This window comes from Cupressus sempervirens, chromosome 4 (genome assembly GCF_028749045.1).
Source record: "Cupressus sempervirens isolate cs-2001-9-10 chromosome 4, ASM2874904v1, whole genome shotgun sequence".
NCBI classification, from domain to species: domain Eukaryota; kingdom Viridiplantae; phylum Streptophyta; class Pinopsida; order Cupressales; family Cupressaceae; genus Cupressus; species Cupressus sempervirens.
In genome coordinates, this window is record NC_143121.1 from 601441377 (window position 1) to 601466048 (window position 24672).

The 24672-nt window shown below is 33.5% G+C and overlaps 1 protein-coding gene across 2 annotated transcripts in view; it reads left to right on the forward strand.

Annotated features, from left to right (window-relative positions):
* FPA (RNA binding protein) overlaps nucleotides 1–15374 on the forward strand; it is an 82449-nt gene extending 67075 nt beyond the window's left edge. Inside the window, exon 7 of one of the 2 annotated variants that reach the window (XM_089826111.1) lies at nucleotides 15176–15374. The gene's annotated coding sequence lies outside the window, so the exon portion shown is untranslated. Of the gene's footprint in view, nucleotides 1–6066; nucleotides 6586–15175 lie in introns of those variants that run through there. The other variant, XM_089826112.1, reaches the window with a different exon arrangement.
* The last annotated feature ends 9298 nt before the right edge of the window (nucleotides 15375–24672 follow it).

Consider the following 24672-nt stretch of genomic DNA (forward strand, 5'->3'; position numbering starts at 1 on the left):
TTGAACCAGGGTTTAGCCATCAAGGGAAATTTCTCACCCCAAGAGAAACGCCGACGAAGAATAGCATTTTTGTCATCAGAAGAATCAAACTTCACAATGAAAAAACCCCTGGCAACAGGGTAAATCTGAGTTGTGCCAGAAATAAAGGGTTCCCATACACGACCAATCCAAGCATGCAAGTCCAAAAGTGAGGGCCAGAAACCCTTGAAGCAGAATATAGCGGTTGAAGAGGAGAAATCATCCAACTGTTCAGAAATATCCTCAACAATGGACAGATCTAACTCTAGAATCAACGATTTGCCAACAGCAATTGGCACCGAATCCCTAAACCCGAAATGCGCCTTCAGATCCCCAAAGCTGCCCTGGGAATCCGACCTCACATTTCGACCACCTAAAGTTGCGTCATAGGCAGCAATGTTCGCATAGGATAAGGTGGAACCACGAGTCTCAGCCGTCGACCCAGCAGGAACAAGCGGAGGATAGCCGCGTGACCCAGAAAACAAAGCAGAGTCAACAGGGCTAGGGCCAGGGCCAGGCGCAGGCAAAATTGGCCCGTCCTCATTTTGTGCAGGGAGCTTCAACGACGATGCAAGCGGGAGTTTTTGTGACGCGGGCGGGAGCATCGTATCAAAAAATTCTCACAACTATTAATGTTGTTATTGTTGTGGTAGTCCTAGTTATTGATCAAGGCAACAATTGATGATGAAGTCTAATGTCAATTAGCTTCCTTATGTAATCTATAATTTACTAAAAGCTTTGTTCTATATTCTTTAATGATAGATATCTTATAGGACTTCATTTACAAAACTACTAGTAATCTTAGAAGTAAGTTGTTTTTGATTATGATTAAAATAGGTTTTGAAGGAGCTTGAAACCCTTTACAGAATGGTCACCAAAATATGTTAGATTGAAGCCCACAAAATGAAACTAATCAAGACCAAGACCAAAGAAAACTCCAACCCAACGTACCACAAGCAAGAGATAATTAAAATTTACCTTTAATCCTTTCATTGGGAGAGAAAAGGGTCATATTGAAAGAGTGTGACACCTTCGATTTTTTACTTTTTGTTGAAATCCAACCCAACTCCATCTTAGCATCCTCATCTAACCATCTTTGAAAATCTAGTGTTGGAAGCTCAATGCATTGACAGGGAGAATTGATTCACCCACAACAAAACCTAAAATAGGGCTATCAACATATTGAGAGGCAGAGCCAATTACAACCAGAGGGCTAGAACAAATGTCACTCTTAGCCAAAAACTATCACAATTATCAATATTCTAAGACACAACATGTACAATGCTAACAAAACTAACCATCTAAGAAAAAATCACACCAACAACCTAAGGGAGACAATTCACAACACAACAACACACTGATAATCAAACATCATTGGAAAAAGATGCAAGGCATTCTTGCACAACTTCTTGGAAGTAGCTTCTTTGGCAAGAGATCTTCTGATTTGTATCATATTGGGTAGAAACACCTTTCCACTATGATGCAAACTTTTTAATCTTCTCTAACTCACAATTGGTCGCTACATTAGCCATTTTAAAACATCTACATCTGAAAGGGATCACCTCATAATTTTAGGGTTGAATGTAGCTCCTTCAACATGTCCAAAACAATTAGGGTACAGGGGAATGTGGAATGAAGAATATTAAATGAATCTTTATCCACAATTAACTATCCCCACGAGTGGGGGCCGGGGGGAGGTGGACCCAACCATGAATCTTGTTAAATTTTTTAGGAGGGTTAAAACATGGATACCAAGGTTTAACCATAAGCATTATTTTTTTTTTGTCTTTTTAGCTATAAAAAAAGGTTAACACAAAATCATATCTTTGTCTTTGGACTCTTCAATTTTAGTAGCAAAAAATCCTTTAAACATAGGAAGAATGTGGATTGTAACGGGAAGGGGATCCAAATGTCTTAAAATCCATCTATGTAGGTTCATGAGACTAAGCCAAAAGTCCCTGAACTCACATATCAAAGCATGATTAGATAATAGAGAGACATTAGGGTCAATATCTACCATTGTCTTTGAGCCCAATGTAATGGAAATGGACTAAGAGACATGAAAATGGTAGATGCTTTTGTAGTATACCATGAGGATTTTCCAAGGTAGGCCTCAAGGAGGAAGTAGGTAAAGCAATAGAGAGACAAAGCAACAAAGACATCACCACTCACTAGAAGTGACACAAGAGAGGACTAAAAATACCACAAGGAAGTAGCTTTCTTTCCACTAAAGTAAGGCACGTAAGGAACCAACATTTCTTTAAGAGAAGCAATAATTGTGGGAGAAGAGGATTGCTTTTCTAGAGACGTAACCATAGGAGCAAGATCAATACCCAATGTCATATACTGACTACCTGCAACAATTAGAAGGGGGCAAGGGGTAGGCCACCAAGTGCACAATAAAAACAATCCCTTGAACCAACAAAATCATTATTGGCTTAAAGCAAGAATCGACAATGATCACATAAGAGCAAGTCCAAGGCATTTGTAAGATCCAACAATGGTAGATAATGATGGAGACATGGGCAGGAGCATATCATTTTTAAAATTACATTTTAGGAGTTAGTTGTTGTGTATATGATAAACAATTTATTTATTGGAGCTTAATGGGTGCAGACGTGCATCAAATTTGCATAAATTGTGAAAGCTTGAAATTCCAATTTTTAAAATTACTTTTTAGGAGCTAGTTGCTATGTATGATAAACAATTTATTTATTGGAACTAATGGGTGGGGACATGCATCAAATTTCCATAAATTGCGAAAGCTTGAAATTCCAAATGTGAAGGTAAAATTTCATGATTTTGAATTTTGTTTATTGCGACTTTTGATCATTTTCAACAATAAATCTTTTGGAGCAAGTGGTTTGAGACTACCTCCAACATGATACTTTTAATTAGGTCATACTCATTGAGGCTCCCTTGTTTGGCACGAGTCATCATTAAAGTGCCAATAAAACTAGGTTTGAGATTTTTGAAGTTTATGTAGTACCAAAATGTACCGAGTTGATAGGTAAGCTTGACCAAAGTACAAGTTCAAAGTTTCAGCCGAAGGTTACAGACATTTGGGTTGGTGGGTTTGAAAAATTGTTGAGTATTTAATAGGTTCAAACCTCATATTCTACCATTCCATTGCCTCTATTCATATTTTCCTACCTTTTTAGACATCCAGAGTGCTATTGGTTTGATGATTTTAACTTATTTGGCTTGATGTATTGATGTCTTCTCCTCTATTACATTCTTGCATTTTCTAATTGTCAATTTTGGTCATGTTTCATGTGCTTTATGAACTAGCAGGGTTTAATTGAGCTTTTTGCTATTACCTTTTCCCTCCCAATCTTTGATAACTCTTCCTTAATTGATCGTTTATTTTGTTTCAGTTGAACCTTTTTTGTGTTTGACAAGTTTGCTAACCAGAAGTGGCTTAAAGTTCTCAAACTTTTCTAGTGCATATTATGAAGTCAACATGAAAAGTATATATGCTTGTTGATGGATAACAAATGTAGTCATACAATTTATTTTCGTGTTTACATGCATGGTTCTAGCGTGTGTAGAATTAAGTGATATACTTAGGTTCATTGAGGTACCTGTAATACACCCATTTACTCTATATTTAACCTTTGATCACATTAACATATTTAAAATGAATAAAATCAAATTGAGGAGATAAGAAAAGATTCCATATGGGCATCAAATTTTTTTTAAAATCACACAAGATCAAAGGATGGAATCTTGAGAACCTATCTAATGTCAAGATCAATATTGAAGCATAAAGTAGGTGCAGTATATCCAGGCAATAACACATGTAGGAAACCTAAGATGTATATAGATATGTGTCGTCACATACATCTAATTCTTGAGTTTTGTCCTAGTAGCATGTCTAAACCTCAACACTCAAGTGATCATAAGCAACTTCTGTAAACATCTCATACAAACAAGGCTTCTAACCATGCAACATCTCAATCAAGCAACAAGCAAAACAATGCACACAATTCTACAGGTTAATGCAACAACCTTAATAAACAGACCTTGTTACCTATTTTTGAACGAGTAAAAGTAATATGAAAGCAGTACAATAGAACCATAAAAGATGACATAGAGAAGTATTCATCAATGACACATTTTTATGTGGAAACCCCTAGTGTGAGGGTGAAAAGTACACTGGGAGTAATATACCAACCAAGCTTTCCTTGCAAGTAAAAGGGTGCCCTGTTAAGGCTTACCTCTGTACCTTCTGAGAACTCATCTTGTTAGAGGATTTGATCCCTTTTCGAGAGATACCTTGTGAGAGGATTTTAAAGCCTTGTTACTAGTCTACCTTGTTAAAGGCTTACAATAGTTACAATGGTCAGAAAACAAACTAGAGATTAGATCTAAAGATGCGACACAACTTGCCTTGTAGATCCACTATGATGCTACACGAAAATTCTTTGATCTCCTTCCCTTGTTTTTGCTTAACTCAATGAACATTCTTTGTTCACTTCCTCCTTTACGTGCTTGAGCACTAGTCTGTTGCAACACACTGTTCTCTCTGCTTCTATTTGTACTCCACAGATCTTTGATCAATACAACAACTACTTGAAAATGAAGTATGAGTGATCTTAAATCCACTTGCCTAATTGATGGGTCGAAACTTTAAAATTATATCTCTCAAATCCTTTGGTTCAAAATTAGAAATGCATAGCTAGCAGTCATAAAATACCCATGACTACCTAACGTAGGTGCCTAATCATGTAGGCTTGTTTGTCCACCTGTAAGTCTACATCTAGACTTATGTCCTTGCTTCCTTCTATCACTTCCACCATTTCTCTTTGCGTCCATGTCACGCCTTTATCATACCTTATCTCAGTTTTTTCACATCAGTGGTAACTCAACTATGGCCATCTAACTTCTACACCTATTTGATTGTTATAGGTTGAATTGTGTATTTGCTTCCGTCATGACTGGTATGCCAATCTACTGGTGGTTGAATTCTCTTACAACACTTGAGTCTTTTTGTTAACTGATTTCCAATCAATGACAACACTTCAAAGCTCATTTGATACTTGAGTCCTCTTCTCACCAATTTGCCGATCAACCATTGTAGTGAGTATTTTAGTTTAACCATCTCCCCCTTTGGCATTGTCGGCAAAACCTCTTCAATAATATAATTTGTTGTGGTTAACAAGACTTACACCTCTTAATAGGTTTACACTCGCTTGTCACTTGGCTTGTAAGTCTCCTCTCTGCCTATTTGTGACCATAGACTTTATTTACATGAAGATTGTCTCATCCTTCTTAGATAAGAGCAAACTCCCCCTTTATCTTTTGTTAATTTGTTTTGTGTCCCCCTTTTTATATCCACTCAAACAATATTCTGCCTTTGATCCTTGTTTTGTCCTCTTCATCATCCATCTCCCCCTTAGTCTTTGTTAGTTATCTACCCCCTTTGTCTATCTTAGTTATCTTCCCCTTTTTGTCATCAATGAAAGGGGTATAAAGGACTACATGTAGATTACGTGTTCCCCCTTGGAGTAAGGGCGCGGGGTTTTGGAGCTTATAACTTCTCATAGATATTCTTGTAACGCTGTCTTGCTGTAATCAATAGTCTCACATGAATCTTTTAGGTAAGTAGTGCTAGTGTTGCACTCTTGAGTTTTGGCAATTGCTTGTCAAGTGCATCTTCTGTCTTTGCCAGTGGCTTGGCAATATGAGCATCCACATCCTTGAGATAACTCTCTTCTCTTGGTCTGCTCTCAGCTAATGTACCGAGCACACGATATCTTGAATATTTATGATGTGCTTGGACGTTGATCTAGTAAGTGGATTATAACTTTGGGTGTTTCATCTAGCTCATGTTGAGCTTTCTCTCTCGTTTGCTCTAGATCATCGATTAAGGTGAGTGCTGTGTTAGGCTTTTAGAATATATAGGGGTTATGTCTTTCAATGCTTCTAACATTTCTTTCTTCAATAATGTCAGTTCCCTTCTTTTTACAACTTTGTCATATAAATGATCTACAAAAGCTTTGATTTGTCTTATCAGTTCATCTTCTTTTTTGTGTTGGGTTGCAGGTGCCAATTGCTTGAATATATCTTTCGCCTTGACTAGTGTGGTGACCTGCTTATGCCTCTTGCTGGATAACTTCATGATAAGATTTAAGGGTATCCTCTTTCTGTGCATATTTGATTGAAACTTCTTGAAATATTTGTCAAGCGAGTTAGGGGCACCTCTACCCAACTTGTTGTATATGCTCATTATTTGAGTTGTGATGCTATTCCTTGATTGCTATTGGAATTTTACATATCTAGATAATTCTACCTTGAAGTAGAAGAATAGACATACCAATGTTGCACCATACTTGAATATGTGTGCATTGTCGTCTCAATTTTTGTTAGATTTTCCATCATCTGCATATGCAACCACCCACTTAGGTTAAGTTTGGTATGCTCAGTTATGATTTGGTGCGCTCCATGCACTCATCCATTAGGCACACTGCACATTTCGTTTGAGTGGTGTTGGTAAATAGATTGTTCTTCTTGTGATTCTCCTTTTAATTTGCCCAATTTGTAATGAAGAACAACTTTACACAACAGTTGGGAAATTGTTTTTGAGAATAACTAGTTTCCCTCTAAATTAAGGTACAGCTCCCTATGTGAATAATGTTCAAGGAATTATGTTTCTCTCCTAAACTAACGTGGGGTATGCTCTTAACTCGAGAGTAGAAGAGGCAAACCGAATTAAGCCTAAACAGGACTTAATCCAGGCAAGAAAAACTTTCTAATCTATAAACCAAGCAATAGAACTCACAATTCTTATGAATCCATATACTCAGCATCTAATTAACCTACAACAAATGCTAACAGAAAAATAAATGAGATGATTAAAGGCTTCTAATGAATCTTTCTCTGAATACTCCAAAGCACTTCTTATTTTGGTTAATTCATATCCTCATGACAAAAGAACAAAACATCTTTTCTCTCCTTTTGTAATTTGGAAAAAGAAAGACACATAGAAGCAATGACTAATTAAATGGAACAGAAAACCATTGACATAAAATCCTCTTTATAGGCTTTGCAATATTAAGTCTGATACATCAACAATTTCCCCCCCCTCCTACTCCAGCTCTCTGACTGTATCTAGAAAATGCTGAACCCAGAATCTCTGGTTATAATAGTTTATATAGAACACACCAGCATAAGCCTTCATGAGAATATGAAGTGCTTCAACTTCCATAATTTGAGGAAATTGAAAACTACCACTCTTGAAAATACAAACAAAAAAAGGAAATAGAGACTGTCTCTTCCCATTATTTATCTTTGAGAACATGAAGTGAATAGCCTCTCTCTACTCAACATAACTTGGAGATGCCAGAATAGATGAAGAGTATCATTGCCTCCACCCATGTTCTGTGCCATCAAAGAAAATCTCCATAGCAACAAATGAATGATGCATTCAAATATAACAGCCTGCACATTGCTCAAGAAATCCAAAGAATTGATTGCAACCAATCTTTTCAAATGTCTCTGTTTCAAAGAAGATCGATCTCCAAAGGCTCTAATGAGATTACAAATCAATCATGAATTGTTACTCATGAAGATGTTCAATAAAACTCATGCATTCAATATATACTGCTTCTTTCTAGTTCCCCTTTTAATATTATTTGCCTTTCTTGGTAATACAATGATCAAATATGATGATTTGCAACTTAACTGAAATCTCCATTAATCATCGAGCTATGGTTGCCTTCAGATATGCATGTCTTAATTCCACGTGTTGGATAAAGAGAAATCATTGAAAATGATCTCCATCTATTCTAATCGGTATCCTTGAGGCTCAATATGATTGCTTTAGGCTACCACATAATGCCTTGTATTCCACGGGTCTCGAGTTTATGATAAGAATCATGATCGATTCTGAACATTGTGAACTTCACTCTTTTCTCATCTAGATTATCGACATCTAATCAAACTACTCATGCACATTGTTGGTGCTCTAATAGTGAAGATCGGTTGAGATTCACTTTGTTGCCCATGTATGCCGATCAATGCAGTCGTGGAATAGGAAAGACAACGATCTTTTGAGAAAAACCATTTCCTTTGATTAACTAGAATCTGATGGCCGCTGTCAGTCTCCCTTTTAGTAATTTTGGAAACTTTGATGTAGACTCCTTCTAAATCATATTAGTCATATATAATGGCCTTGAAGATAGCTATGATTACATTCGACAACAAATAGTTCCATGACCGTGATGCGTGGCGAACTCCATGAAACTGAGAAGACAAAATCTCCATTGCTAAAGGAATTTCCTCAGAGCTTAGTCAATATTCTGACAAAGAATTGCTATTGCAAGAGATAGTTTACAGGTCTGTAATCCGACCATTCACTTGCATATGTCCTACATGACTAGTTTCGTTTTGATGAATAACTTGCACCTTCAGTACTTCTCCAAATGCCGATCACTTTAATATCATCCTTGCACGAGCTTTGCTTTCGAGCGTCGAGGCTTACTTTTCTAATTTGCTGGTGTTCAACTGATCATGCAAGCACAAAGGTTTGTTTGGGCATAAGATTGTGGTGATTCCTTCATATTTCCACGGGACCCGCGGCTTCCATACTGCCTATGCTTGCTGGTCTACAACATTATTTCTTTCTAACATCTCTTCGGGCATTGCACCTTACTTGAAAAAAAAAGTGTTCTCTTAAACACTAGCTCCCATGACTTCCTCGCCGCCCTGAGCTTCATCTAAACAAATGATTAATATTCTAGAGGAATCGATTTAATGGCTTAACTAATATAACTATGTTCAAACACGGGTTTTCCTTTTGGATGAACCATAAATTCGGATTCCCTGGGAATTGTTGGGTCTGTAGTATGGATGTTACACACTCTGCAAATAACCTCTAGCTTTCTCCGTATGTTGAAGGACATATTATGGAAGGGAACTCGATTTAGGCATGGCAGAATTCACATATGTTCTTATTTTTCAATTTGGACACTGCCTTTGTTCATATTCCATTATGTACTAGACATTTTGTTGAATTCCACCTGCGCCAAAAGATATAATGCTGCTCCTACCCAATACATATAGAACACCCCAAAATAGAAAAGGAAGAATATGAGATATGATCATTATTCAAATTGCCTGAATGGCTTTTGGATGATCAAGCTTTCTGCCATTTGGTCATATGGACCAACTTTACTATGATACCACCGTATCAAAATTTGAAGATGCAACTATATGATGGGAATTTTCATTAGCATCCGTGGCATCCAAAGCCTTTTGATGGGCACCAACCAATTCTAATAAATCTGGACCTAACTGCAAAATATCACTATATTTCCCATCTTGGGTAATTTTTCCATCGTGCATTACCAAAATGAGATCTGTAGTTGGCAGGAATTCCACTTGATGGATTACATAAAATACAATATTTTTACTCAAAATGCCGAGAAAACATTCCTTGAAAATGTGAGTGCCTGTATGTGCATCAACAACACTAAAAGGATCATCAAGGAGATAGATATCCGCATCTTGGTATAATGCCCGTGCAAGCTGTACTCTTTGTTTTTGGTCACCAGTCAAATTAATACCTCTTTCTCCAATTACATTTGGTCACCATAAGCAAATGATTCAATACCTTTCTTCAAAGCACAGGCCTTGAGTATGCACTCATACCTAACTCTCTCCATTTGTTTCCCAAAGACAATATTGTCCTCTATTTTATAGCTTTGTATCCTCGGGGATTGAGCTTTACAACATACGAAATTTTCCCCATGGAGAAATGTTGAAATTACATTCCCTGTTTCTGTGTCCCGAAGCCTGATGTTCCTGTCGTACTCAGCATTCAAAAACCTGGAACCATCATTGCTAAATGATATATCTATGATTGCCTTTGCATGACCCATGTATGTTCCATACGCTTGGGAATATAGCAGTGATCATTTGTAGTCTTCGCACCTTTTGGAGGAGCAACCCATGACTTGCCCTGATAGTCTCTCTCCTTCTTTCCATGGAACGTGATCTTATCTGCGAATACCTCTTTCTTAGCAAGAAATCTGTAATACGGAACTGATGCAATGAATTCTGGATTGAGGAATAGGAACTTTCACATCTGCACTAGAACTTTGATCTTCATCTTTTACAACAACATATTTAAAGAGAGTTTAGGCAACTTATGGGAAAACTGACCAGGACAACCAAATATTGATGTTTTGAAATAGGGGTACTAAAAGTGCGTCTATAAGTGGTATAGCCGATGGGCAATTACACTTGCAACAAATTGTACCTTTTCATTGGTGATGTTCTTTAATGAACACACCTTGCCATTGTGATGGCACCCAATTAGTTCATGGGGCTTGTATTTCTTGATTGTTGGGTTAATTCTGATTTCTCGAACCTTGTAACCCTTTCAATGACCTCATAAATGATTTTATAGGGTTTGTCGAGCCAAATGTACTCATCATGCACCTTGCTCAACACCAATCTCACCCATTCATCATTGAAGAAATTTGGGATTTCCACCGCATGGGCTAGGGTTGTATCTTCCTTATATTTGAATCCTAGTTCCACTAATTGTTGAGGCCGTGCTCCTCAAACTTTGACCTCAACTCCATGGTCTTCGCCTTTAGGTAGTCGCTTACGTCTTCAACTAGTATCACACTACTTGAGAGTGAGGATATGGGTCTTGCCATGTCTATTACAAGTAGGCTAGAGGATAATTCTTTTTTTTGTCAACCAATTCAATGCCATACAATTTAGAGTGTTATTCTTGTGCCATTGTAAGATTGAGTGTTGACATGATTTCTTTCACACAATGTGATTTTTCAATAGCAAAATATAATTGAAACTCTCATAATATATTCATAATATTAAAAAATAAGATGTACTCTAAATCTTAAGTTGGAAATTTAAAACAAAGAGTGAATTCCAAGAGGGGACATTACAATACATTTTTTGCTTGCAGAAGATGTGAGGGTGTTTTTGGGTGTATTTGTAGTGGGGGCCACTATTGTGTGTGATTCTTTTGTCCTTATTTTGAGTTACACACGTCATTTATTAGGTAATGTTAGACCCTTTATCTTTGATACATGCAATAGTGATGGATCGTGTAAGTAAGAATTTAGATGGGTTGAATAAAGGTTTTATTTTCCAATAGTAAACATGTGGTTGGAAATGGGTTATTTGTTTTAAGTAATTAGGCATTAATGTGTAAACTAAAGGGGATTAAGGTTTCACCTTCATTTCTAGAAGCATGGGCTCCGAGTACTTAACCTTCTTGATGATTTTAACATCATGATGGTGGTTAATAAGTGCATTTTGCTAGTCTTTTCATGCACAATAGATGAACAAGGCCTTGGGTTTGGGGTACTTTTACTTAAGGTGGGAAGTTTCATCAAGACATGACATATGAGGTCTTAAGAGTAAGTCGTTCACTTGAGTTTTGGAAGAATGATATTCTACGTATGATCGCTTCGTTGTTTGGAAAATGTTTATATTTGCATTTAAATTGATTTTAATATTGCATGATTTGTTGTTCGTGAACTCAACAAATCAATCATGAAGCACTTCCTTTTTGTTGTAAGAGTCTAGCCAATTTGAAAGGCAAGTAATCCCTGTAACAAAATTAGAGGAAAGGGATTCCACCCCAACTGCTTTACTATGTCGAGTACATGTTGAAAAGATAAAGTATGCAATGCATTTTAAAGCTTATATGGCTAAAGGGACTGCTCAATCTCAATTGGCTAGACTATTTTCCAATTCGTTCATTTCAAGCTAATATTGTACCTAAATAAGTACAAAAGATGTTTAGACTTATCAACTACCCAGCTAAACAAGATGATGCCATTGACATGTTCGTATAGGTGTTTGATGGAACAACACCAATTTAGTGTAGTAATGCATGTGAACGTTTGATCATGAACAAACAACAAAGTCAAAATTTCTTGAAAAGGTGTGTATGATTCCCTTATGCACATAGTGTCTGGCTATTGTTCTTGTTATGATTGTTTTTTCAACATTTCAAATATTGGTGCATCTAATGCATCCACTTTCTTAGCCAAACTTTTCAATTATCATATACTTTGTGCTTTACCTAGTCACAATGTTTTTGAATTATACTCGATGAGCATTAAACTTATTTAATTGATTTGTCATTTTTCTGAGTTAACTTTGTTGATTAAAATATGAAGGTAACATATCTCTTTCTAATTACAAAAAGCTGATGAATAATAAAACTAAAGTGGGGAAGACTACATCTCCACATATTTTGAGGATTTTACCAAATTTTCAGCTAGTTTAGGGGGATTAAGGATCTTGTAGAGTGTATAGTTAGGGTTATGTGAGAGAACAACAAGGTTTTATTATTAATTATTTATGGAGAAAATTATACCCTAGGCAGTTATATATGTGCATAATCCAAATGCTTGCCTTAGAATTTAATTCAAGAAGAATACACATATTAAACATCACATGGAATATCAATTCTTATCTAGAAAATAATAGTTACAATGATTGTGATGTTATTAAACATCTTTGAGATCAATTGGTTTGTAGAGCTTTTTAAAAAAATACTTTATTTTGGTATATAATTCAATTTATCTTAGACTGTATTATACACAATATTGTTGGAGTTACTCTTTTTACAATTGCTATTCCTTTATTATCATATATTTATGCTAATGACTAAAACTATCTCACCATGTTTAGTATGGTTAGCTATCTTGACTTCATGTGTACGACAAGGTTAAATAATGAAGTGATATTTTCACTCAAGTTTTAAATCTATTATGACCACTTCATTTAATGACAAATTCTATGTTGTATCAGATAGATAAATTTCATTTTTTATTTTTTTTAAAAATACATACATATAATAATAATAATTTTCTATTGTAAGATAATAATACTAATAAGAAAATATTTTTTTGACTTTAAAGTGATTGCACAATTGATTTTCAAATTTTATATTCTTTGTTTAAATGATAGTACCATTGTCATTAATATTTAGACATTCATTTTAGAGGAACAATTAAAGAAACAAATTTAAGAAAAAATATTCTCTACTAACTTAAAGCAACTTAAAAAGAGTATACCTCTACCTACAAAGGTGTGTAATTAAAAAGTAGGTGATAAAATGACTATTTATAGAGGTGTATAAATAACTTTACCATTTTTCCACGCATTTTTCAATTGGGTCAAAATATTACCACTTTCTAATAGACTTGGGCTTTGCTAAAATAAGCGTACTAGTTTCATGGAAGAGGATAAATGTAAATTTAATAATAATTTGAAGTACCTCAATAACTCAAATTAAAACATTCTCTTCTCTTAATCTCTAGGATACATTATATCTTAGAGGAATACTGATGTAGATCTAATCAAATACTTAATCAATAGTTACATTAAATCTAACTTAAAGCAAAGGAGAGCGTTGAGTAGTACGAGAATGATAGGAAATCTATTTGCTTTAGGGGACATATTGCTTTTGATGCCTAGTAACTTGATCAAAATCAAGCATAGATTTGAAATAGTGATTAGAGTGTTGTAGCATAATCACTGAAAGGTTCTTGATGATTTTTAAAGGGTTGCATTCTGTGACCTACTCTCGGAAATGGTTGTCTTGCAATCTAGGTTGTCTTGTGCAATATTGCCTATGACTAATATGACCTTTAAGGATGCATTTGCATTTGTTTGCTAACTTTTTGAGTTGGTTGTGTGCTACCAATCATAGCTTGGCTTGCTTCAAGGCAAAATAAGAGCGAGACATGTCTTGTTTGCACATCAATCCCCTAGATGAGGATTTACAAGTTTGCTGTGATAACATGTGTATGATGAAAATGTAAAATTCTAGTGTCATTTAGTAGCAAGGTGTCTAAATAGAAAACTTTATTGCTAGTATATTTTTTTGGTTCAACAATTCACACCTATATCTTCCATTTTGAGTATTCATTTTGTACTTTGCATGTACACTTCCTTCTACCGAAGCCTATTAAATAAACTTTCTATCACAATGATCTCTTTCATTAGCAAAAAGATGCCCATGCTTGGAAAATTTGTAACTCCCCCCAATGGTTTCTGTTTACAAGAGCCAATCTACCATGTCTTCTCTTAGTGTTGTAAACACTTCATCCGTTGAGAACGCCCAATTTATTGAAGAAGTTCTCAAACTCTAATATCAAATTGTGGTTTCATTTGTAATCCTTACAATGGAATTTCTCAATATCATGCCAAATTGAGTAAGGTTGCCTAATCCACCTCTCAATTTCTAGGACGGCTATGTTGATGAGATTAATAGTGATATTAGTTATTTTTGAAGTTGGATTCTAATATTGGCCATTCTAACTTTTCCCATATCATATTGGGTATTGACATTTCCAAGGCCCTTTACATGTATGTTATCTTTACGGTTTAGGATAGGTAGTTGACTTCATTGTTTGATTGTTAGAGTGCATATGGTTATTTAATACTTGAGATCTTGCTTGTAAGTGTCCTTACACTTGTTTGAGGATTGTGAAATAATATACTAGAAAGAATGATCTTTATGATTATCGAACTACAAAGTCTTCTACTATCCATGGCCCTTTCATGGTTGTGGTTCCATTTCCTACCTTATCAATGACCATTTCACTTTCTTGTAGTGGCTTCCTAGGGGTTGTTACAATGGACATAGCTTTGTTGTCCTATGTTCTATATTCTCTTTTGGGAAATCAAAGTAAGAGGGTGTACATTTGCACGAAAATGGCATTGTTATAGCACGATGTGTACTAGTTTGAAAAGTCTTTGAAAACTTATTATGGGTCTTTGATGTTTCATTATTGTTTAGTGGTTATTTTACTAAGAAGCTTGTGTAATGTGGATTTGAGCAACTTGCCAAAATTTCTTCCCTCTTTCAAAAAGTGATGGTGGAATTTTTTATAACATTAACAATTTTCAATTTATTTAACATCATTCTGAATAACATACTATACTTTTGTAAGATGTATAATTTAATGCAAAGCAAGTATTTTTTTTAACCAATGGAATTTAAATAAATAATAAACTTGTTAAAATTGATTGAAATAATCATTGATTTTTATTTTAGAAATTTTTATTATATTACATCAAAAATAAGATGCAAGATCTAGTTGAAATTTCAATTTACTTCTTTTAATGTATTTTTAAAATTGTATTCTTCTTGCAGGTGATGGAGTAATTTTGTTTCTTTGTAAGAGAAGATTAACACAAGGGAATACAATCGAAAATAGTCAATATGTATATTTCTCTTATGAATATAAGTAGATGTTGCACAGTTATCTTTTTCACATTTGCACTTTTTAGTCCCTGAAAATATTGTAAAATGATAGTTTTAAGAATTTATGTAATTAAAATATTTATTTCTATATGCTACTTTTTAAAATTTGAAGGTTAACATATATTATTAATTCTTTGACAATTTATAATTTTTTAAAAATATAATACAAATTTTATCTTTTAGGTTTTTCACTTTAAATATTACTTTAATTTTATTATCGATATTATAAAAGAAGAAAAGATAGTAACATTTATTCATGGTATATTTTGTATTTAGTTTATTAAAATTACATTTTTTATATTAAAATACTTTAGAATATAAATTTTAAATAATTATACTAATATACAAGTTTAAAGATGTAAGAGCTTCTTTGATTCAACTATTTTAGTATTAAGAATATTCTTTTATATTTTAGTAATTCATATTCAAATTAGTTTGAAAAAATCTTTACATTTTATAAAGAAATTGTGCAAAATGCCTATTTGATAATTTAATAAATATTTAAAATAAATTTTAAAAATAATGAAAATTAAATTTAAACAATGTCATTATAAAAAAAGAGGTGTATGTTATTATTTGAAGTTATCAATTAGTGAGATCATAAATAGGGGACTTCATTTCTAATGAGATTTAAACTTCACTTATAAGAACACAACAACATGTTGCTATTGACAATTTAAATTATGTCATTAATATGATGTTGTGTAAGATTTTATTAAACTAATGAAAATTTGATTAATATTATGTCACTATTTTTGTGTTATGCCTATAATTTTATTTATACTTAGATATCAAGGTACGTTATATATTAATTCTCAATGAATGGATAGTTATGAACTATTGAAATTATTGAATTTAAATGATCTAAACTATATTTAAAAATACAATTATTATAAAAATAAATAAGTCATTTAAGATTTTTCTTGCATATAACTAATAATAATAATCTTATTATCTTTTAATTGTAAATATTTTAATTATAATTTCATTTTAGATGTTGATGTACATGGACGATAAAAAGGATTAATAAAAGCTTCTAGACAAAAGTTTGCTAGAAGGAAATAATTATTATAATTACTACAAGTTCAATAACCTTCTCTTTCCCAATTTTTTTTCTTAAATATACATTTATTTTAAGAGATTTTTTTTTATGATAATCTTGTATGAAGATTTATTATTCATTTTTAAAGTTGGATGTTAGTTACTTTTATGATTATAGATATAGATTAAGTGTAATTCTACTTGTTTGGTATTTTGAAGTTTTTATTGTTACTTTAATGACAATTATTAAATAGTCATTTAATTCTTTTTAATAATAATAGTAGAAGTTTACATTTGATGTCTCAATCTAATTATATTTAGAAAATTAAATCTACAATACCAAAATATATTAGTAATAGAGACTTGTGTATTAAATATACATTTAGTTTTATAGGAAAAATTTATGATAATCTTGTATGAATGATTTATTATTCACTTTTAAAGTTGGATGTTAGTTATTTTTATGATTATAGATATAGTTTAAGTGTAATTCTATTTGTTTTGGTATTCTGAAGTTTTTAATGTTACTTTTAATTACAATAATTTTAAATAGTTATTTTATTCTTTTTAATTATAAAAGTAGAGGTTTACATTTGATGTCTCGATCCAACTATATTTAGAAAGTTAAAGCTATAATACCAATATATATTTAGTAATATAGATTTATGTAGGGCCAGTTACTATATATCTATTTTACAAAATCTAAACACTTATAAATGAGTTCATACAGATGCATATTTTTCTAGGTGAGATAATAGTTTAATTAGGTAAGAGTCTAATTAATTGTATCAACCATCAACTAAGAATAGAGATAATAAGAAACTTGTTGATAATTCTCCCACTAACAACAAAAACAATATACAAAAGGAAAATAATAAAATCTTTAACTATTTATAGAACTCTTCAAGTGACTATTATAACTTCTATTCCTTGAGACACAAGTAACTTCCTCCAAAGGACTCAAGAGTTCATCAACATAAATTACACCATGAAGCTTTATACCTTGAATAATTTTTAATTTTCTCAAGGTTCTCATAAGCATCATCTTCTTGAGAAATGGTTTCTCATAATCCATAATCCATAATCTGAGGTACCCTTGAAATATTTGAATATCCTTTTTACTACTACTAAATGTGACTCTTTGAGATCTATGTAAAATATATCCAATGTAACAATTGCATCAAAAACCTCAAGGTGATGATTCAAGACACTTTTCCTGCTAGTTGGGAGTCGAGGCTGACCTATATGACCAATTCCAACAGGTCCTAAAGGCTGCATTCCAAGACACGTCCTTGGTGGAGGTACTTAAGCAGGACCAGGTTCTTGTCATGGATGCCTAACTAGATGATTTACGGGCAGTGATTTGAAGCCTCATGGCAATGATTTGAGACACTTTTCTTATAGGTTGGGAGTCGAGGTCTGCCTCTAAGGCCAAATGACATGCAAGCATTTTTGCCACACTATCACGACCTTATTTTCACTCATATCTCTAGCTAGGGGTATGATTCATGCCTACCATTGAGTTCTCCAGTTCCAGATGACCCTGCGGTGTACCTCTTTGCCAGTGACACTCCTCCTATAACACTCAAAAAAATCGCAGTGCCCCTAGTCGCCCCCATCTTGTTTGTTGTTGGACCTTTTCTTTCTCTTTTTCTCCTCTTTGAGAATGAATTCCTACTCCTTGTTGAGGTGGTTCTCACTCTCTTCTTCATCTTTTTTTTTGTTCTTGTCCTAGGTTCTGTGCAAGACTTCTTTGTACCGAGTAAGGATTGTCAATCCTTCTATCTCTTTCTTCTTGTTGTTTCCCCTTTTTCTTGGTTTCCCATTTGGTGTTTTTTCCCTTGACACCTTTCAATGCTCCGACTATTTTATTCTTCTCTGCATTGTTGTATCTTTCAGTCCCATAGATCCTTGTCGGTCTCTTATTGGACATTAATATCATTATCATTATCTTATCTTATCTTATCTTATATTTGGTCTTGTATGAGTTAAATATTGTAGTTCCCCTATCATTGATCTGTACTTTATTTGCATTGTGCTAGGAGATTCATCTTTGCTCGACAATTTGTAACCATCCACATGGAAGAAAAGATCTCCAAACTTGAAGGAAGTAGTAGATAGAAGACTATTGAAAATAGATTGTAGCACGAAAGCTCATCGGACAAATAAGATTAGCAAAAAAAAAGCAAAAAGAAGGACACAAAGTCAAACTGGTAGAAGATCTCATGCAAGTACACAAAGGAAAATGATGGAAACACAATTAATTCTGAGACAACCAACAAGAAGACCTAAAACAACTATTAAGGAATTGGCACACAGAGTAGAGAAGTATGGAATTAATGGATCCACATAAAAGTAAAAATTTGGAAAGTGGAGCGAAGAAGAAAAGTTAGTGTTTTAGGAAGCTATAATGTATTCTATACACAATTTTTCATATTATTTGATAAGTTAGAAGGAAAAATTCCAACAGAGCTATAGAAAAGAATTTTAGTTAAGTAGAATAATGAAAATCAATTGGAGAAAGAAAGTCGAGAAAGAATGCTACATTTGGTGAAGCTAGATGTAGTGGTTGAAGATATAGATGGGTTACTGGAAGAGCATGTGAAGAAATTTTCTATCAACTTTAGAAAGGCAAAAATCCTAGTGAGTATGATTGAAGATATTAAAAATGAAAGCAAGAGAAGATGGAATATCATATTTCATATGAAGGACACTACCATAGAGGAAGAACCACCGATTGGAACAATCTATGATTTGAATGAGAAACTTGATGAGCATATTGACCTAACTGGTGAAGACAACCCTAAAGAACTAGAAATGAGTATGAGATCATATTAAATACAAAATCAAGAGAAGAATCAGAAGACAAAATTAGAGGACACGAAGGATTAAGTGAAAAAATTGAAGGTAAGAAAACTTAGACATTTGAAGGAAAAAGTGAAGGCAAAAAGAATGAAATGACTACAAAGTAACTGAAGTTGAAATAAGAGATACCAAAAATACTACCACAATTAGGAGAATGACCTGTGAATAGGAATGAGGAAACAAAGTGAGAAATATGAAAGAATAGAACAAATCTTTAGAAGAGAAGATTGTAAGGACATTGCAAGGTATGAGACAAGTTACCAAAGTCACAGGAAAGAGGAAGATAGTAGAAGAAGATGAAATCAATACTAGAACTGAATTTGAGATACTGAAAAGACCGTATACAAAATTACATCATGAAGACATGAAGCTTTACATGAAGAGATTACAAGAGAGAACATATTTTCTTAGTAGAATGGAAGACAAGAAAAGAACAAGGACGACTAAGAGAATGTTGAGTCCATTATCTCAACTACTACCATTGGTCAAAATTGATAAGAAGATGGGAAGTGGAAGACAATTGAATTTTTTTTTATAGAAATAATGGAGAATGATCAAACTACTAAGGAGGAATTGATTACAAATTTACAAGAAGGAATAGATAAGGAAATATAGTCTGAAGCTATTGAATTGTTATAAGAGAAACATAGGAACTTGAAGAATGCAATAACATAAGGATTGAAAGTTATTCAAACAATTCTATTAATGAATGATAACATTAATGAGAATTCTAATAGGCTATCATTCTATATGAATCTCATGCAACAAAAAATGGGGTTGACATAAGTATTCTTGGATGAATTATCAATTGGAAAAAGCACATATATACTTTAAGGGATTATAAAAGTTAAAAAACATATTTCTAGTATATCAAGTTTATACGACAAATGAAATAATACAATGTTGAGTATAACGAGCACAATGAAGTACATAGAAGCTACAAAAAAATGATGAATCTATAATGAAGCCTTTGGCATTGTTGTCAAAGGGTGAGAAGTAGAAAAGGGAAGAAGCAAGAAGTAAAAATAGGGGAGAAGTTTGACAATCAAAAAATGGGGAGAAGTAGACTAGATAAGTTTAGTAGTCAAGGTTATGATAAAAGGGGGAGCAGTTAGCAAAGAGGGAGCAGTCAACAAAGAGGGAGCAGTCAAGTTGAAATTTTAGATATATAGTTTTGCCACTAATTCCAAAGGGGGAGATTGTTACCAAGGACAAAATCCTATACCCTCTATGGTATTATTTTTATAATGTTGTCATTGTTGGTCAAAAATCTATGTTATGATGTATGCCAAATTATGTTATAAGGAGAATTCTATTAGAGTACTATATACCGTTGGTGACATATTGAGACCTAGCGTATTGATGAAGCTAAAGATCTATCAGTGTGAAACAAGTCAAGAGATCAAGGGATATTTGTGGAAGATTCTAGAAACCCTAACTAAGTTATCAAGTGGAATGATATATTAGTAAAAGGAGAGAAAGAAAAAAGAAGAGAGTGACAAGGTTTTGGTGAAAACATGACAAGCTATCGAAAGGAATATTACTATGAGAAGTTATAGGAGAAGGGATAGAGAAGATACTATCAATGATAAGAGAAGTAGTGAGTTATTAGAAGAAGAATAGTTGAAGAAATGGACCTCTCAATTAGAGGAAAGTAAATTATAGGTCAATTTTTTATTTTATTTTATACCTAATCAGTTAATCAACAAGATTTTGAAATCCTTTTACAAGGTGGTCTTTAGTTCAAAACTTTTTAAGTTCTATTTTGAACTTATTATGTAAATCCTCTAATCGGGTGAACACTATAAGAGTGGGATAAAGTCTCGTAACAAAGTAGTCTTTAAGAAGTATCTTGATACTCTTAGCTGGGTATTAGATAATTTTATTAGAGTGTAGTCATTCAGAAAATGACATTATTGTGAAGCTCTTAAAAGAGCACCTTATTACTATAGTGATGAGTTGTGGGTATCATCCCCACCACAACTTTACCCTCTGTCCAAGGATTTTAAGTGTTACCAAAATTAGTGTGTTATGTGTTTCATGCTTATGGTTAGAAGGTTTATTTCATCTTATTATTTGAACTCTTTAACTATCAGTATATTGAAGAAATTGAATAGTGTTATTAGATATATGTTCAAGATGACTATCGATAAAAAAAAGAAAGGTAGTATTCAAAAGGTTGTAAAGTAAGTTACTAATTCACCCCCCTCTTAGTATGTCTCAATACTTGTAGCTACCAAAAATTTACTATCTTTTTCTTTGATTATGCATGTCTCTCATTGAATTGAAAAAGATATCCCTCATCAACAAGCTTTCCAAAAGTCAACATGTTATATTTCAATCCGTCAACAAAATAGACATCCTCAATGTTAGTTTTTCCATCAAGTGTAATAGACCCTTTTCCCTTAACATGGCATGGTACATTATTACCAACTCTCACTACTCCACCATCATAACTGATAAATTCAACAAATTTGTTTCTATTACCAGTCATATGATGTGAACATCCACTATCAATGATCCAATCTAACTTTTTATTTTCTACATTAGATACCAATGCCTTTTCTTCTTTTGTGAGACTTTGTTCTTTAATAGAAATAAATCCAATTTCATCATCTTCATCATCACTTTTTAGGAAATTTATCTCTTTGAAATCAAATTCATCATCTTCATCAACAAATAAGCAATCTTTTGTAATCTTTGACTTATATGGCTTCCTAGGTTTTACCTTCTTTTCTCTCTTAGAACACTGATATGAAAAATGACCAAATTATTTACAACCCCAACAAGAAAAATATTTTTTTACCACTAGGTTCACTTTTCATGAGTAGTACAATACCTTCATCTGTCTTCCTATATTCTTCTTGCATGGTTGTCCATTATGTAGCATAATCTCCACTAATGCTTGCTTTTCTAGCTAATGCTCTTTTATCCTTCTGTATACTGGTTCTAAAGGCCATCTCTCTCTTGATCTATTTTTGATTATGATTTAATTTGTAATTATATGTGTGTAGCTTCCTAATTAATGTTTCCCTACTAAAGAAAGGGGTGACAATAATAATATCCTCTATGTTGGAAATATATGATAGGCTAAGTTATTGAGAGGGAGGGGTGAATCAATAACTATTAAAGCTTAATCTTTATTTACCAAATAATCCTTCATGAATATTCTGATCTAATTGCATGCATGGAAAAAATTGAAAGCATTAAAACATTCATAACACTTTGACACACAATATGGTGACCCAGAAACCTTCCAAATAGAAAGTAAAGCTGGGGTGGTAATGATACCCACAAGCTTTAGTACTATAGTATAAAATTGGCCTGTTAAGGCTTACAATGATCACTTCTGATGATCTACCCTGTTAGGAGCAATAAGTACTACTAGATCCACCTTGTAAAAGGATTTACAAACATACAATGAAGTATGCAATCAGTAAAGAGATTTACAAAAGACTGTTAAGTCTACCTTGTGAAAGGATTTAACTGTTCCACCTATTAGGATGAACCAGTGGATGATCTCTGATTTGCAACTTGATTTGCTGAATGAGATTCCTTTGAGTGTAATGATCACCTTGCTGTGATAGATAAATCTTTGCTGCTCCTTATACTACTGTAGCCTTTTTACTTCACATTTTTGCACTTTTGTACTTTGATGATACCTATTTTTTATTTCCTTGGATGTGATACAATACATTACATATATACCAATCCAATTTACAAATCAAAAAAGTTGGCTACAATACAAGTTTCACTAAAATACACAAAGTCGGCCCAACTTTAGGTACTCAGGTTTTGAAGAAAAACTCGGTGAGGTTCTGATACTCGACAACCATTGTCAATGCTCGGCATTGTCATGCACTCAATAGATGTAGAAGCTTGACTCGTACTAATCACTTCCAAGTAGTCCAAACTTGGTATGCACTAGTGACTTAGTGAATATTGGGAAACTTGACATATAAACTGAATCACTTGGTTCACATTGCATAGCTCGATCAACACTATAGCTACGAGCTTCATATAAACTAAATCACTTCGTTGTCTCTATGTAGCTCGATCAACACTGGATTCACATCACTAAAATTGCAAACTCGGTAACAACTGAATAACTCAATTTGCACTGAGAAAATTGGTAAGCACTATGAAGCTCAATTTATAATGATAATCACCAACTTGGTAGTATCTACTTAGTGCAAACTGAATACTATTCCTAGTACTCAGTAGCAACTATAGAGCTCAGTAGAGCCTGGATTACTTGGTTAACACTGTTAACTATAAAATAAGCTCGGTAACTATTGTTTGTCTGAATAAGTGTGTGTATCACTAATAAATAAACTTGATTGAAATGTCAACACTCTATAGCTATTACTTTATTCTAATAAGGAGGTAATGACGTCAAAATTTTCCATACTACATCTTCTATAATAGCCATCATGCAACTCTGATTCCTAAAACACTTTTTTTTATCCTTTGAAAATATGACCTTATTGATTAATCTTCCCACATTCTAACACTTCCATGTATATTCTTCCAATTTTGTAGTTTATGTTTCTTTACATATTGGATCACCTTCATAAAAAGATTCTAATCTATTCCAAATATCATAACGAGGTTGCAAGTTCTTTACCTCAACAAATTCTAACTTAGGAAGTGTAGAGATCAATGGTTGTGTAGAATACCTATTGTAAATTAATTATTCCTTCTATTCTGTAGGAAAAATTCCTAGATCTTTCTCATCCACCACAATATCCCTTGTTGACCCAACATGCATCATTGGCATGAAGAGAAACAAAATTGAGTGTTGTCATTGATGGCCAAACAAGAAGTGTTGAGTGTTTAGAAAAATATTAATGCGTGACAACCAGTCAAGAGGAAGATGTCTAGAGCTACCAGTTGAGAAGCATTATAATATACTCTAGAACACTTGGCAAAAAGACATAAATGGATATCAGCTGATCTGAGCCTTCATCGCAATGAGTCACCTTTGATGTGACAAAATGGAAAAGTAATAAAGAAGCCAAGATTTGGTAATGCTACTAGTCTAGACTCTAGGCATAGGGCTCACAAGACTTCCATGAATAAAGAAAGATTCAAATTATGAATTCAAAATCAAGTGAGATAATTATGGTCATCGGTAACTGTGCCCATACATTGAAAGAGGGATACATCTAGAAAGTTTGAAGAGAGGGAAGTTTCCATTTTAAAAAGACAAAAAAGAGATATAGAGTGACAAGTTGTTAGCAAGAGAATATGATCACAAGGAAGGCCGTAGCAAGAGCGATAGTGAAAAGAAAGGGTGAAAAAATGAACTAGGCAATGGAGGGAGAGATGAAGTTAATGTACTTACCAGTCAGGAAAGGAGATCAACACATCTTCAAAGGAGATAGAGAGAAGATATATACGAAAAATTGGTGCCACATTTAGGTCAAACATTTAGTGTACTTTGTTTCTATTACATCTACTTGGAGGCTCCTAATAGG